Source organism: Rattus norvegicus, chromosome 19 (assembly GCF_036323735.1).
Source record: "Rattus norvegicus strain BN/NHsdMcwi chromosome 19, GRCr8, whole genome shotgun sequence".
NCBI classification, from domain to species: domain Eukaryota; kingdom Metazoa; phylum Chordata; class Mammalia; order Rodentia; family Muridae; genus Rattus; species Rattus norvegicus.
The window spans coordinates 58,149,115-58,163,295 of record NC_086037.1 but is presented as its reverse complement, the minus strand read 5'-3'; the positions used below and the strand labels follow the sequence as shown (position 1 = coordinate 58,163,295).

General features: G+C 40.1%; 2 long non-coding RNA genes across 2 annotated transcripts in view; both read left to right on the top strand.

Moving 5' to 3' along the window:
* The window catches only part of LOC134483644 (uncharacterized), a 54,075-nt gene extending 44,495 nt beyond the window's left edge, over positions 1-9,580 (top strand). The window contains exon 5 of the long non-coding RNA XR_010060479.1: positions 9,335-9,580. This is a non-coding gene — a long non-coding RNA (uncharacterized LOC134483644). The remainder of the gene's footprint in view (positions 1-9,334) is intronic.
* Positions 9,581-11,894: 2,314 nt separating this feature from the next.
* On the top strand, positions 11,895-13,895 carry LOC134483645 (uncharacterized). Its single transcript, XR_010060480.1, has 2 exons — positions 11,895-12,298; positions 13,059-13,895. It is a non-coding gene; the product is annotated as an uncharacterized LOC134483645 (long non-coding RNA).
* The last annotated feature ends 286 nt before the right edge of the window (positions 13,896-14,181 follow it).

Sequence of the window (14,181 nt, the reverse complement as noted above, 5' to 3'; positions counted from 1 at the left end):
TCAAGTTCCAGCTCCACTCTTGGGCATACACGAAAAGACTCTGCACCCTACTACAGAAACACTTGCCCCTTCGTGTCTATTTCTGCTTGACTCATAATAGCTAGAAATTGATAACAGCTTAGATATCTATCGGAAGATAAATGGATAATGAAAATATGGTAATTTGTACAATGGAGTATTATTCCCCTATTAAAAATATTAAACATGCAGGTAAATGAATGGGCCTAGAAAAAAAATCAGTCTGAATGACCTACGCCAGACCCCAAAAGACAACATAGTATGTTTCCTTTTATATTGGATATTAACTTTCAAGCCTTTAATAGGAATGCTACAATCTATATAACCACCCAACTTAGGTAAAGAGTAAGGAAATAGAGCAGACAGGAGGATCTCCCAAGAAAGGAAAAATAGGAACCTTTACTTTGTGGCTAGTTACCATGAGTGACACAGAACACATAGTTCATTCTGAAGTGGATTTAAATGAAGAACAGTTTTCTAGGAAGTTTTCACAAGAAATCTTAGTAGAGTCACCAGATGAAGCAAGATGATCAAGCTCAAGAAGATAAACATCATTTTAACACTAAATTATAAACCATATATATTTTAGAGAGAAACCATTTACACATGCATATACATATACATGCATGTACACACACATAGACTCATACACACACACACACACACACACACACACACACGAGTGAAGGAGACTGTTAGAAGGAAAATGAAGAAAGTACTAAGAGTAAGAGGGTAAAAATATCAAAGTATATTATCGAAGTATATGATATCCCTGAAAGAAATTGTCTTCACAAAATCAGACACAATGTGCGATGAATATACCAATAAGAACTTTTTATAAAGAGAATTGTGTTGTGCAAATAACAAAACAATGATTGTCGTGGGTAATGATGAGTCATCAGACTTGATTTAGACAGAAGAGAAAGCAAGAACTAGTAACTTTTTTCTCTCTGGGCAACTATCTAATCCACAAAAAGCCCCGGGTTTTAATTTTCTAACGAATTAACTTAAGCAAGTGGCTCAGTTGCCTTAATTAATTATAACAACCTTCCAGGGTTATCACTAATAATCCATTAAATAATCCCAAACTGTATACAACAGAAATCTTGTAAAAGTTACTCATCAGGAAACTCTAGAAAGAGCTACATGTGTCCCACGTCATTCTCGATGACTTGCTTTGAGTTAAAGGTTCTGAGAAGCACTTTGATAGAGAAACTGGTCAAAATTTAAACCTCATTTAATAATTTCCTAGAATAGTCTTCATTACTCTCCTGGGACTATCTGTGTGAGGGACTTGAGGTCCAACTGGGTCATGGGTATTTTTATAAAACCAAGTGAAAAACTGAAAGCTGTTTTTAGGCTACAAGTGCCCAAAGGGGAATGCGTTAAAAAACATTTTTATTCTGGATCCTGGGTTACTGGTAGCTGCAGTTTGATCATGAAGGTTAGCAGTCTGGTTGGAGGGAACACAGCAGAGATGATGGGAGGAGAAGACAGAGACAAATATTGACAACCTGAAGGAGTTTGTCCTGTGAAACTGAAACATGTGGCAGCTGCTGGGTGATGTGGTTTTGATAGACAGGGTTTCCCGTGGGAATCTTTACAACATGATGTGCTCTGATGGACACGAGCGAAGGAGGATAGATCTCTCATGCTGGCCAAAGGACAAGGATAGAAGAGTATTGTATCCACGGTTACAGAGGAGGAAGCCAAGGTTCAGAGAGGCGAAGCAACTTTCTTAAAGACACACAGCTGATCTGTGAATCAGTATTCAGTCTAGGAATATATCTGAAAGTTGGCTGAGCCGAATGACTGGGTTCCTCTGATCTAGGAAGATGGATCCACAGGATATGATTCCAATAACTCCTCCCCTGTGCATGGCATGCACAAGCCAGTTTAGGTGGAACTCAGTGACAGGTGTCATAACGTCTTAGTCTCATCTCTGATCGATTACACGGAGTGTTAGAAACCAGACAGGCTGCTGGCTCTGCTAAGACCCTATTCCCTTCTGAACTCTGGCTTGTGTGTTTGCTGGATGTAAAGCCACCCAGCTCATTTCAAAACAGAGGAGAGCTCTGAAGTGCCCATGGGCAGGACCTGCCTTTAATCACATTTCAGAAATGGAGTTTATTAATCATCTGGGGCAAACATGCTACTTTTTCCCTAACATATACTGCAAGGGCTATAAATTTCTACCAGCTTGGCTGTCAACGCTCTTCTTAGGCTTCTAGAAACAACTTCGGTGGGTGAATTTTGAGGTGCGCTAAACTGTGCAAACTGAAAATCTCTAATCTGATAACCCTGAGTTACAGGAATGTCCATGACCCTGTCACCATGGCCGAGAAACCCCTACACACGCTTCTCTGTACTTTCATGCTCATTAAAAATATTCCTATCAAGGTCCCATCTCATTTGTTCATCCCTCTCTCCATAGCCAAATCCTGATGGGCTTGCTCTGACAATAGACTGCAGATTACAGAATTTTATCCAAGTGGTCTCATGATTATGTCGTTGTGTGTTGTATATGTGTGTGTGGAAGGAGGGTCTAGCTTCTATATATACTATTCTTCATTAGATTCATTTATTTTTAAATATCTTTTAGGCACATGAGTGCTTTGCCTGTGTGTGTGTGTGTGTGTGTGTGTGTGTGTGTGTGTGTGTGTGTGTGTCTGTCTGTCTGTACCATATGGGTTGACTGTCGGGTGAACAGAGGCTAGAAGTAAAGAATTAGATCTTCTGTAAGTGGAGTTATTGATGGTTGTAATCAACATGTGACTTGTGAGAAACAAATTTAGATCTCCTGGAAGAGCAGCAAGTTCCCCTAATTGCGGGCACTCTCCAGTGCCCACCACATTTTATAGTATTTTTATTAACAATTTCATGTATGTATATAATGTATTCTGATTATTACCCCCCACACATACATAATACTTTCTCTTATCTCCCTTCATTCCTATCACCATACACCTGTCTCTTCCAGTCTCCTCTTCTAAGAGTTGTGACTCTGAACTTTGTTTTGTGACCCACCTACTTTAACCTGGACCAGTGAGACCGCCCACTGGAGCCTGGTGGCATTCCCAGTGTGCACACAGCTGAAGGCAAGGACTCGCCATCTCCTTCAGTCTGTCATCAGCAAGTAGTTCATCGGGGGGGATGAGGCCCACCAGACCCTGTCTCCATCCAGGTCATACTGTTCCTCAGCCCATTCTTTTTTTTTTTTTTTTAGATTTTTTTTTATTAACTTGAGTATTTCTTATATACATTTTGAGTGTTATTCCCTTTCCCAGTTTCCGGGCAAACATCCCCCTCCCCCTCCCCTTCTTTATGGGTGTTCCCCTCCCCATCCTCCCCCCTTGTCGCCCTTCCCCCAACAATCTAGTTCACTGGGGGTTCAGTCTTAGCAGGACCCAGGGCTTCCCCTTCCACTGGTGCTCTTACTAGGATATTCATTGCTACCTATGAGGTCAGAGTCCAGGGTCAGTCCATGTATAGTCTTTAGGTAGTTCCTCAGCCCATTCTTGTGCAGATCCAGTGTAGGCATCTGTGTTGCGCTCATCAGTAGTTCATTTTTTTTCACAGCTGTTGTCTGGCTTTATGGAATGTGTTCATACACTGACCAACTGATCAATATTTCAGTTGTTTTCCATTCAGGGTCTATTTTACATAAAGTGTCTGTTGTACCAATGCTCATGAATAAACATTTTATTCAGATACGCTCTCAGTATGTGGATGCAAATTTCACTTTTGAAAAAATCGTTTTCATTGATTGGCTTTATTACTGGACAATTTCATATTTGGACACCGTGTGTTTTTGTTTTCTTTCCCTGACTCCATTACCTCTCTCCTATCTCTACCAAGCCCCCGTATCCATACAAGACCCTTTCCAAGCTTCACGGCTATTAGTTTTATTTTTGACTTAGTAAGCATAGCTAGGGCTATCTGTGTTCCAACATTGGGTTGGAAGCACACAGGTGTACTTGGTAAAATTCTTGGTACATACGAGACTGAACACAATGATTTCTCTGTTCTGAATGGATCAGTAACAACCATCCGTGACAGTGAACATAACTGTAACACATAAATAGCGGTGAAAGACGGAGGAGGCCATGAGTCACTATTAAGGAAGGCCCCAGCATTCCAAATTGACTGCACAATTTTATAGCAAGAGCAGCCAAGAACTCCTGCTGTACCTCATCCCCATTGATGCTCACAATTGCAGGTCTTAAGCTCTAGATATTCTTGGGGCTAGAGAGATGGCACAGCAGTTAATAGCATGAACTCTTCTTTCAGAGGATCTGAGCTTGATTCCTAGCACCCAGGTTAAACAGCTCACAGTCATCTGTAACTCCAGCTCCAGGGGATTCGAGGCCCTCCTCTGACCTCCATAGGTATAGTGTGTGTGTGTGTGTGTGTGTGTGTGTGTGTGTGTGTGACACACACAATTTTAAAAATATAAATATGCTAATGGAGGCGAAGCAGGATCAGTTATACTTCAATTTTTCTTTTAATGAAATATGTTAGTTATATTGCTAATTACATATTTTGACATCATCGTAAGTGATACTGCTTTTAATTTTAATTTTTGGTAGCTGCTGCTACGTGCAAATGTCATTCATTTCTGTATACTAAATTTACATAGAGTTTCAGGAGACATTCGTGTAGATTTCTGGAATTTTCTATGCAGATATTTACACTTGAGAATGAGGTTTGATGCCATATTTGGCATACTTTTCAATAGATGCCATTTGGGCCAAGTTGGCGATGGAAGTCTTCTATGTTCTTCCAGATTTCTGTGTAACTTATCAAGTCTTGAGAATATCTAAATCCTTAGATATAAGGCCAGCAAGATTCTCAGCTGATGAAGGTACCTGCCATCTGAACATCTGAGTCCACAGACTGTCCTCTGGTTCCCACATAGTCCTCATGGCCAACACACACATTCATGCACAAATACACCCACAAGCACACATGCATGTGCATACATATGCTCACATGCTCAGGCACATGCACAAACACACAAACACACACACACACACACACACACATGCACATGCTCATTGCACAGGCATTTGATACGAATGTTTTGGTTTTGAGTCAAACTTCATGTGGTAATCATTTACTTTTCTTCTTTGTATGAATTCTGTTGAATGAATTCATAGGAAATTATTTCATATTATCTCAATTTTTGGTTTATGGGTTATAATTATTTGTTGCACTAGGTTTTGTTTAATGTAGGTAAATAGCACATACATATAATTTATAATAATCTATTTAAACGATACACTGTATACACTTTTCCTTATGATATAGCTATATTGCAGCTACCATTTAGGGATTAAAAATACTCAGATAAACAAAGGACAGGATTTCCTTGTGGATAGAAATCCTAGTTGACAATTTAAGGGAAATCGACTCAATTTGATGTTTTCCACAAAATGGGATGCGAGGACACACACCAATGTGTTGTCTAAAGACAATACCAAGTCCCTAAGGTTACACTGTCCGTGTAAAATCACCAGTGAGGAAGCAGTTGAGCATTTTTTCCTTGTTGAAGTATGAACATCTCATCAACAGTTGCCCAATTACTCTCCAGACCACTAGGATGGGCATCACACAGAAGCATCAATCATATTACCCGTCAGAGATAGATCTGCAAGCCGGCATTTCAGCTGAGACCCTGCAGCAGAATTTGGATTCCTTTGGCTCCTTGCATTAGTCACTCCAGGAGAGCAATTCACATCCCATAAATCACGTTCAGACGGTGACTCACAGGGCTGTCTGAAATTTACTCATCTTAGTCTGTGTGCTAGAATTAAAGAGGATCTGAGCCTGTCGCTATGATGGGTATGTCTGTGTAAACGTGGTTCTCAAAGTGCAGATTTAGTTCTTGCCATTTTAGCATTCCAAGTACACACATAATTTTTTAATACCTTCTATTGGGGATAGATCAGATTTCTGGGTGCCTGAATCTTTCAGTTGAAAAGAATTAAAGGTGGCATTCTTAGACTGATATGAGATGTGTGCATATCTAGACTTAATCACTTCATTGTAGATATTATTTGCTTACATATTCATGTGTGTATGTGTAGGGGTGCCTCAAGAGTTCAGAACAGAGGCTTAGATTCCTTGGAGATGGACTTGAGGAACCAGATGTGGTTGCTGAATAGAGGAATAAGTGTTCTTAACCTCTGAGCCTTCTTACAGTTCCCATAACTTGTTTCTAAAGCATAAAAATGGTACCAGATGGCTTAAATTCATTTCATGTATTTAGAAAAAAAATCATATAAATGAATGGCTAAATGGTTTTGATAGTATTTATATAATCAAGAGAATTGTCTGGCATAATTGGCGAGGCATTTTATGATAACCAAAGACATATCAGTTATAGTTGTTAAGGTATTTGACAATAACCAATCAACTTTGTCAAAGAGTTTACAATAGATTGGGTGAAAGAAAAAACTGCAGTTCACAAATTGCCATTATGTGTGTATATACACACACATGTTTGTTACATGTGCACAGGTACACACACATATATGCACACACTCACATGAGCACATACACATGCTCTCTCTCTCTCTCTCTCTCTCTCTCACACACACACACACACACACACACACAGAGTAGTAATAATACATGGGGGCTTACATGAGAATGACCCCATTAGGCTCATGTATTTGAACACTTGGTCCCCAGTTAGTAGAACTGTTTGTGAAGGATTATGGGGCATGGCCTTGTTTGGAGGCAGTGTCACTGGAGGGTGTGGGGGATATTTTGAGGTTCCAAATGCTCCCACCATTCTCAGTGTCCTCTCTCTAGTTCTTGACTGTGGTTTGAGATATGAGCTCTCAGCTGTCTACTGATATGCTTTCTCTCCACAGTCATACATTCTAACCCTCTGGATCCAAGACCAATTAAATGCTTCATTTTGCAAGTTGCCTTGGCCCTGGTGTTTTGGTCAAGTAATAGAAAAGTAACCAACACAATATATATTATATATTGTTTATCCTATTATATGACATATTATATATCCACATATGTATATATGACAGACAAGGGATCATCACAACTTGAATCCACCGGAGACACTGGAAGAAGAAGTTTAGTGCTGCATACACAGGAGAGAGCAGACACTGAAAGCAAAGGAGATGACAAGGAAAACAGGTCAATTTCCTAGTCCAATCTCTCTTGCTATGCAACTCAGCCTTCTCGAGTCGCTATAGCAGTTCCCATATGGTTTAGCAAAAACAAGGAATTCCTCCAGCGTGTGGCTGTCTTTTGAAATAGATGTTTAACTTGCGGCTTCACAAACTGATTTCTTTTAAAGAGACATATGCTTAGTGGCTCTTGCCTTTCAGGTTCAGGAAATTGCTTATTTCACTGTGGCGGCTGTTTACTCTGCGAGGCCTGATGATGACACGCTATTCCCCTGTGTGTCCACTGACAGTGAATGTGATGGATCTCATCCTGCGATGGCTTTGTTCTTATTCCCTAGATGGTGATTTAGACATGCTGATCATTTAGATAAACAATAACACACACAAAAAATCCATGAAATTGTCTTTAAATGTTTCCTCAGAAAAGTAAGATTGTAGAGGGAACCAGGAATGCCCAAATCTTCCCATGTTTGTGGCCCTACAGTATGCTGTGGCTATATTATTCTGTACCACTGTAGTATGTTTTTGGCCTTATAACATGCTGTGGCTATAGTATGCTGTGCCGCTATAGTGTGCTTGTGGCCTGATTATTTGCTTTCATAAAAGTTTAGTCTATTCAGTGTTTAGTAAACAAAGAAAAATTAGGAATTTGATTTTTATTTTATACTACAGTTATAAAGGGTGGGCGAGTGCTATTGTGGAGAATAAATCTATTTGGTTGGGTCGCAGACAGTATCATCATGGTCAGTCCTTCAAGTTTGTGTTTATATGAAGACTCGATATGACCATTTCATATGATCTCATATGACCTTTGGGAAATCTGGCACTATCTTTCTAGGCAGAAGGAGTATCAAGAACAGAAGTGTGGAGATGGGCAAAGTTTAACCCCTTTAAGAAGTGGAAATGGACCAGAGAGTTGGCTCAGTATAGGGATGGTTTCCTGTTGCTACAGAGGACCCTAATTTGGTTCACAGCACCCATGTCTGGTGGTTGACCAGTCCCTATAGCTCCATCTTCAAACAATATATATTGTAAACCCATATCAAAATCTCCAAGAATGAGTTAAAATTTAAAAATTAAAAAAAGGGATCAACGGTGACTGCATCAAACTAAAATCTTATTTGTATCAAAGGGAGTGATCTGCAGAGCACGAGGAGGGGCTTCTCAGTTATTCTTTTGACAGGAAATTTATATTTATAATATTTAAAGAAAAAGATTAAATAGGAAAAAGTACATGTAATCTAATGAATAAATGGAAAAATAACTGAGATGATGTTTTCCAAATGAAGAGATACATGGGAAATGAGAAACCTGAAAAAAAATGGTTCAACATTTTTGGGCATCAGAGGAATTCAAATAAAAACTATATCAGGATTTTGTCTGACCACAGTGAAATTGACCATGATCGGGGGGGGGGGGGAATAAAACCAGTAAGGTCGGCAAGGATGCCAGAGAAAGACACCTTTGCACACTATTGAGTAGAAGAATTAACTGCTCCAGCCACTATGGAAATTAGTGTAGTCATTTCTCAGAAATCCAATGATAGAACTATTACAGGCTTCTGTCGTAGTACTCATGGGTATTACCCAAAGGACTCTAAGGCAGAGTAAAGAAGAGACACTTGTCTGTTCATATTTACTAGAAATTACACATAATAACATGGAATCCAGCTAGTGCCTATTAGGGAATGGATAAAGAAAATAACAAACGCACACACGTGCACACACATGCACATGCATGAACATACCCATGCACAAACACTCATGCACCCACACATGAATACATGCATGCATGCCCACACACAGGCACACACATTTATATGTACATATACACAGTTGAATATCACTCAGCTATTAAAGAAAGCTAAATCATGCCATTTGCAGGGAAACTCATATAAATGGAAATTATGTTCAACGAAGCAAACTGGACTCAGAAAGCTGAGTTCACACATTTCCTCCTTTTGTGTGGAATCAACTAAAACAATTCATGGCCGCAGAAGGAAGACAGTGGGAGGCTATTGGGAATAAGACATGTGCTAGTGGGTGAGGGGGTGACAGAACTAGGTAACAAGGGGGATGAGTGTAATGAAAACACTTTACATACACATGTGAAGACGCTTTAATAAAACCCACGATTTTGTTCAATTTAATACATTCTAGTGATAAGAAGAGACGTACAGTACCCAACTGTTGCGGCTATCGATAGACTGTTCTGACTCAGGCTGGAGGAGTGAACCTGTTTACTCATCCTTCTTGGCCTCACAGGACTACTGGCTATCATCAGAGAGAAATCCACCTAACAAGATGAAAATGCTAATTCTGGCCTGGCTCATCCACGCCTGTCCTCTTAGCGACTCGCAATGCTGTGCTGTCTACTCTCTGCGGTCCATCTAATGTAAATCAATGGTAGGTGGTGGTAGTTACTTCCAAAATGAAGAGAAGGAGCTGTTTGCTCATTTGCTCATTTTCTCGTCCCATCCTGGGCCACGTTCTAAAAGAATGGCGCCTGTGACATCATGGCCCTATGGAGGGCAGACACAGTAAGGAACCATAAACTCCACATTAGTCATGAGTGACTTGGGTTGCCTGGGGTAATGTATGTTTCTTTTTATTGCTAGAAGATATTAAACTGACAAACATCATGGGTTTTACTGAGACATCTTCACTCATGTATATAAGGCACATTCGCCACGCTGATGGGTCCCCTTATGAATCAGTCACTCCTATCACTTTTCCCTCCCACTAGTATGTTTCTTGTTCCTAATAAGCAAATCCTACAACTGCAGCAAGCCTTCGTAGATTGGCCTCATTGCAATCTCGTGGGAGATCCAGAGCCCACGCGAGCCAGCTAAACCCTTTCTCTTTCTGATCTTCACAAACTATGCTAATGTTCCCATTGATTCTTTTAGAGTTTTAAGACAGGGTCTTATATATTCTAGGTAGCCAGAAACTCACTCGATACCTGATTACCTCTTCCTCCTGCCTCTAGCTCCCAACTGTTAGTGTGTACAACCCCTTTATGCTGTTCTGTGGATCAAATCCAGTGCTCGCCGGTCACTAGCTATGTGCTTTCCAACTTGAGCTATATCCCTGACACTGGAGTCATACATTTTTAAAGTTTCAATTAATACTGTGTTCACCAACACCTATACTAATAACTAATATAGGATATATGTCTCGAAAGGCTTAAAATAGCATACTCAGTGTTTATGTTATTCACCAGGAATTACTTTTCTAAAAAATAAAACCGGGGTTCAGGATTTAGCTCAGCGGTAGAGCACTTGTCTAGCAAGTGCAAGGCCCTGGGTTCGGTCCCCAGCTACGAAAAAAAGAAAAAAAAATAAAAAATAAAACCATAGCTCTTCTTTATATAGAAACTGCACGAAGTTCAAATATCTTCAAAAGTTAATAAAGTTAATTACTAAATATTCAGGGCACTTACTTTCCAGGTAAGTCCCGACCTTCAGATATGGGTGTTGGCTACAGAGTAAAATGTCTCCATCTCATGTACAGAGGTATTATGCCATTTCTATCACATATACGATCTTTAATGTGGAAACCAGCAAGTAAATAGCACTCATAAAAATGTTGCCTCACGTGCAAAATTCCTGAGCATACATGGAACCGCAAACACAGACGGCTTTTGTTTTGTTTTTGTCTTCTCTAGGAGGCTATGTATTTTAAACACCTAAATATCAGGGCTGAGGTGAAGTTCAGTGGTAGAATACACATGGGCAAACACATGCAAACACAAAGGACGTGAGAGAAGCACACAATTAAAACAAGATGGAGACTTTGAACCTTATTTTGCGTCTGTCTTTATCCTTTAATTAAAATACTGAAATGATAATGCCAGTGGATTTTTGTATAAGTTTCCTACATAACTGAGTATGGTATATAAGCCTGAAGGTGACACCCAATTCTTCACAATCCAGATGTTCGTGCTTGTATGTAAGTCTCCCTTCCTTGAGGCCAGGAAGGTGCTTTTAACCAATGGATTATAGCAAACATGCCTGGTGTTGCTCCCATGGTGATACTGCATTATGAAAACTTTCCAAGCTGACTGGAGCTGTGGACTCCTCTTGTGAATCTACTGAGGTCAGTGGCCATGTTTAAGATGTACTTACCCTGGTTAGGAACAGTAATTGACTTCCAGGGATTGAGGACAGCCTCTAGTCAACAGTCAGAAATAGTCAGACGCTCACAAGGCCAAGCAAGAGGGAAGGAACTATTCCCCAGTGCAACCTCTAGATGACAATTAGTCCAGCTGACACTTGACTGCTACTTTATGAAATCATGAACAGAGAACTAGCCAGGCCATTCCTGTTATCCATAAAAATAGTGAAAGCACACTTCTTTGATCTTTAAGTTTTTCTCCTCCTTGACCCCCAGGACTGAGGATTGAAGGCCTCAGACATGCTAAGCAAATGCGCCTCCCCTAAACTCTATCCCTAATTCCTTTTACATTTCAGACAGAGTCTCACTAAGGTACCCAGACAGTCTACCCTCTGTAGTGCAGGTTGGCCTTGAACTGTGAGGTTGATCCTCTGGCTTCAGCTCTCCAAGTAGCTAGAGTTACAGTCCTGAGCTTCTAGATTTTTTAAAAAGCTTGGTACTCAGCTATGAGAGAGCATAACGCACTTTGAGATTTATATTTATGGTTATCCATGCTCCTAACCTTATACATTTGTTTCTATTTTTGATAATAAAATATTATGTCTTTGTTGTTGCTATTCAAAATAAATTTCAATTCTTCCAGAAGCAGCAACAAAGGTAAGTGAAACAATTTCCTTACAAGAGCAAACTCTCCTTTGACTATTTTTATAATTCTTCAGGAGAAGGTGTCTACGTGCATTTTCTCTCTGGATATTAAATGACAACAAATGCTATAATATATTAACACTTCTTATTATGGTTTTGTATGCAGATAAACCAAAGAGGAGCAGGAAGCAAAGATCATTTGCTGCTGCCTGCTTTTGAGCTCATGAATTTTATTATAAAGAACGTGATCATGGGACCACGGATGCAGTTCACTGACAGAGTTCATAAGCCTGAGGTCTCGGGTTCAAGCTCCAGTCACAGCACACCATCAACACTGTCACTGAAAATGTAGCCCTGGTAGAGGTGGGGTCCTGTTGCAATGAATTGGGTTAGTTCCTATGGGGCTGAATAATTGACTTCCATTTATCAGAAAGGATTGGCAATCATCTGTCATGAACTATAGTCATTATTGATCCGTAGATGCATGATGATGCCCGTGTTTAAACAAGCAAGTATGATTTGCCTGATTCAGTGTGGTTTATGCTTTTATACAAACCTCAAACTTTTATTTGAGGCCATGCCATTTCATCTGCTGCTTAGTCACAGCTAAAGTGACCAGGGAGGTCTAGAGTGAACCAGTATCTTGGGACGTGCATGATAGAAATATCATTCTCAACACGTAGTAGCTGTGCTTGCCTGCCTATGATTGGCCCGAGGTCAAACCAGCTAATAGGCTAGCATAGGAGAGGGATAGGATTACAAGCCGCCGTCTGTAGTAGAGGAGCAGGAACAGATGGATGCTGGGAGTTGGTCAGTTTCCCTTATGGCTGTGGTCCTTGGCTGTCTCCAGTGGATGGCCCCAGACCTACGCATACATGGGCAGCTACAAATGTACTCAGTGAACTTCTCGTCCTCTTCCCTCCTCAGTTTACTCAGTCATACTCAAGCGTAAATTTTCTATATTAGTTTTGATTCCCCAGTAACTATATGCTGGAGGTGACACTGTGTTTAACCTAGAGGGGAGGAAACGGAGGCTTAATACAATTAGCATCTGAGGCGAGGGTATTGGGAAATTCAGTGGAAGAAATGATAAATTCCCTTTCCTTTCTGCTCTCTTTTTAAGAAATAAAAATATAGAGATGACTGCGACATGGAAGAAGGTATCTGAAGAAGGAACACTCTTCCTCAACCTAGGCTGTGGCAGGATAACAGACACATGAGATATACGATACATCGATCTGAGAGCTACCGGAAGTCACAGCGGGGGAGGATCATCTTCCTGCTGGATGGAGATGTGTTGTAAAAATTTTACATTTTACAATTATTTATTACAATTGTTCATTTGAACTGGGGGGTATGCAAGGCACGGCATGTTCATGGAAGGTAGAGGACATCACGAGAAAGGTCACTATCTCCTTATTCCATAGACGTCCGGAGGATCGAACGCAGGTCGTCTGGCTTGACAGCAGTCACCTCTTACCCACTGAACCATCTCCACAGCACCTTTGTGTGGAATATCTATACCTTCATATATAATAATCCATTACAGTTAGAAGAGATATAGAATAAGAAAAACAATTTTTCTAGGGTTCTGGACAGATGGCTCAGTGGTCAAGAGCTTTTGCTGCTTTTCCAGAGAACGTGGGTTGAGTTCTAAGCACACAATTATTTGTAACTCTAGTTCTAAGAGATCTGATGCCTGCTTCTGGCCTCTGCTGGTACCAGGCATACACATGTGTGCATATATATATATGTATATATATATATATGTATATATATGCATATATGCATATATATACAGGTAAAACACTCATATTCATAAAATAAATATAAGAAAAACACTTAAAAATAAAAATAATTCTAGTTGAAGAAAACTGGATGGCTAATAGTGGAAATATGAGGAAGCTTGCGTCAGAAAGTTTGAAGAACATCAAATGAAATAAATGGAAAAATGCCAAGATAGAGGATTTTCTCTTGGATACCATTTTTGAATCAAACATGGTAATTTATTTAATTTGGTGAGATAGCCAACTAGCTGAGCTGCCTTTGTCCTTCCTGATTGAATTTGGAAAGCTCTTCAAAGGGTAGTGTAAGTTCCTGTGGGTTACTTTATTTTAGAGAGTGATCTACAGGGATTATCTGACTGGAAAATCTCTCCTACTTGAGGACAGAGGCCATCAAGTGCTTACATTTGCCCATACCGAACTGCCTGCCAGGACTGGGCCTAGTGGCAGAGGCCTAGCTGC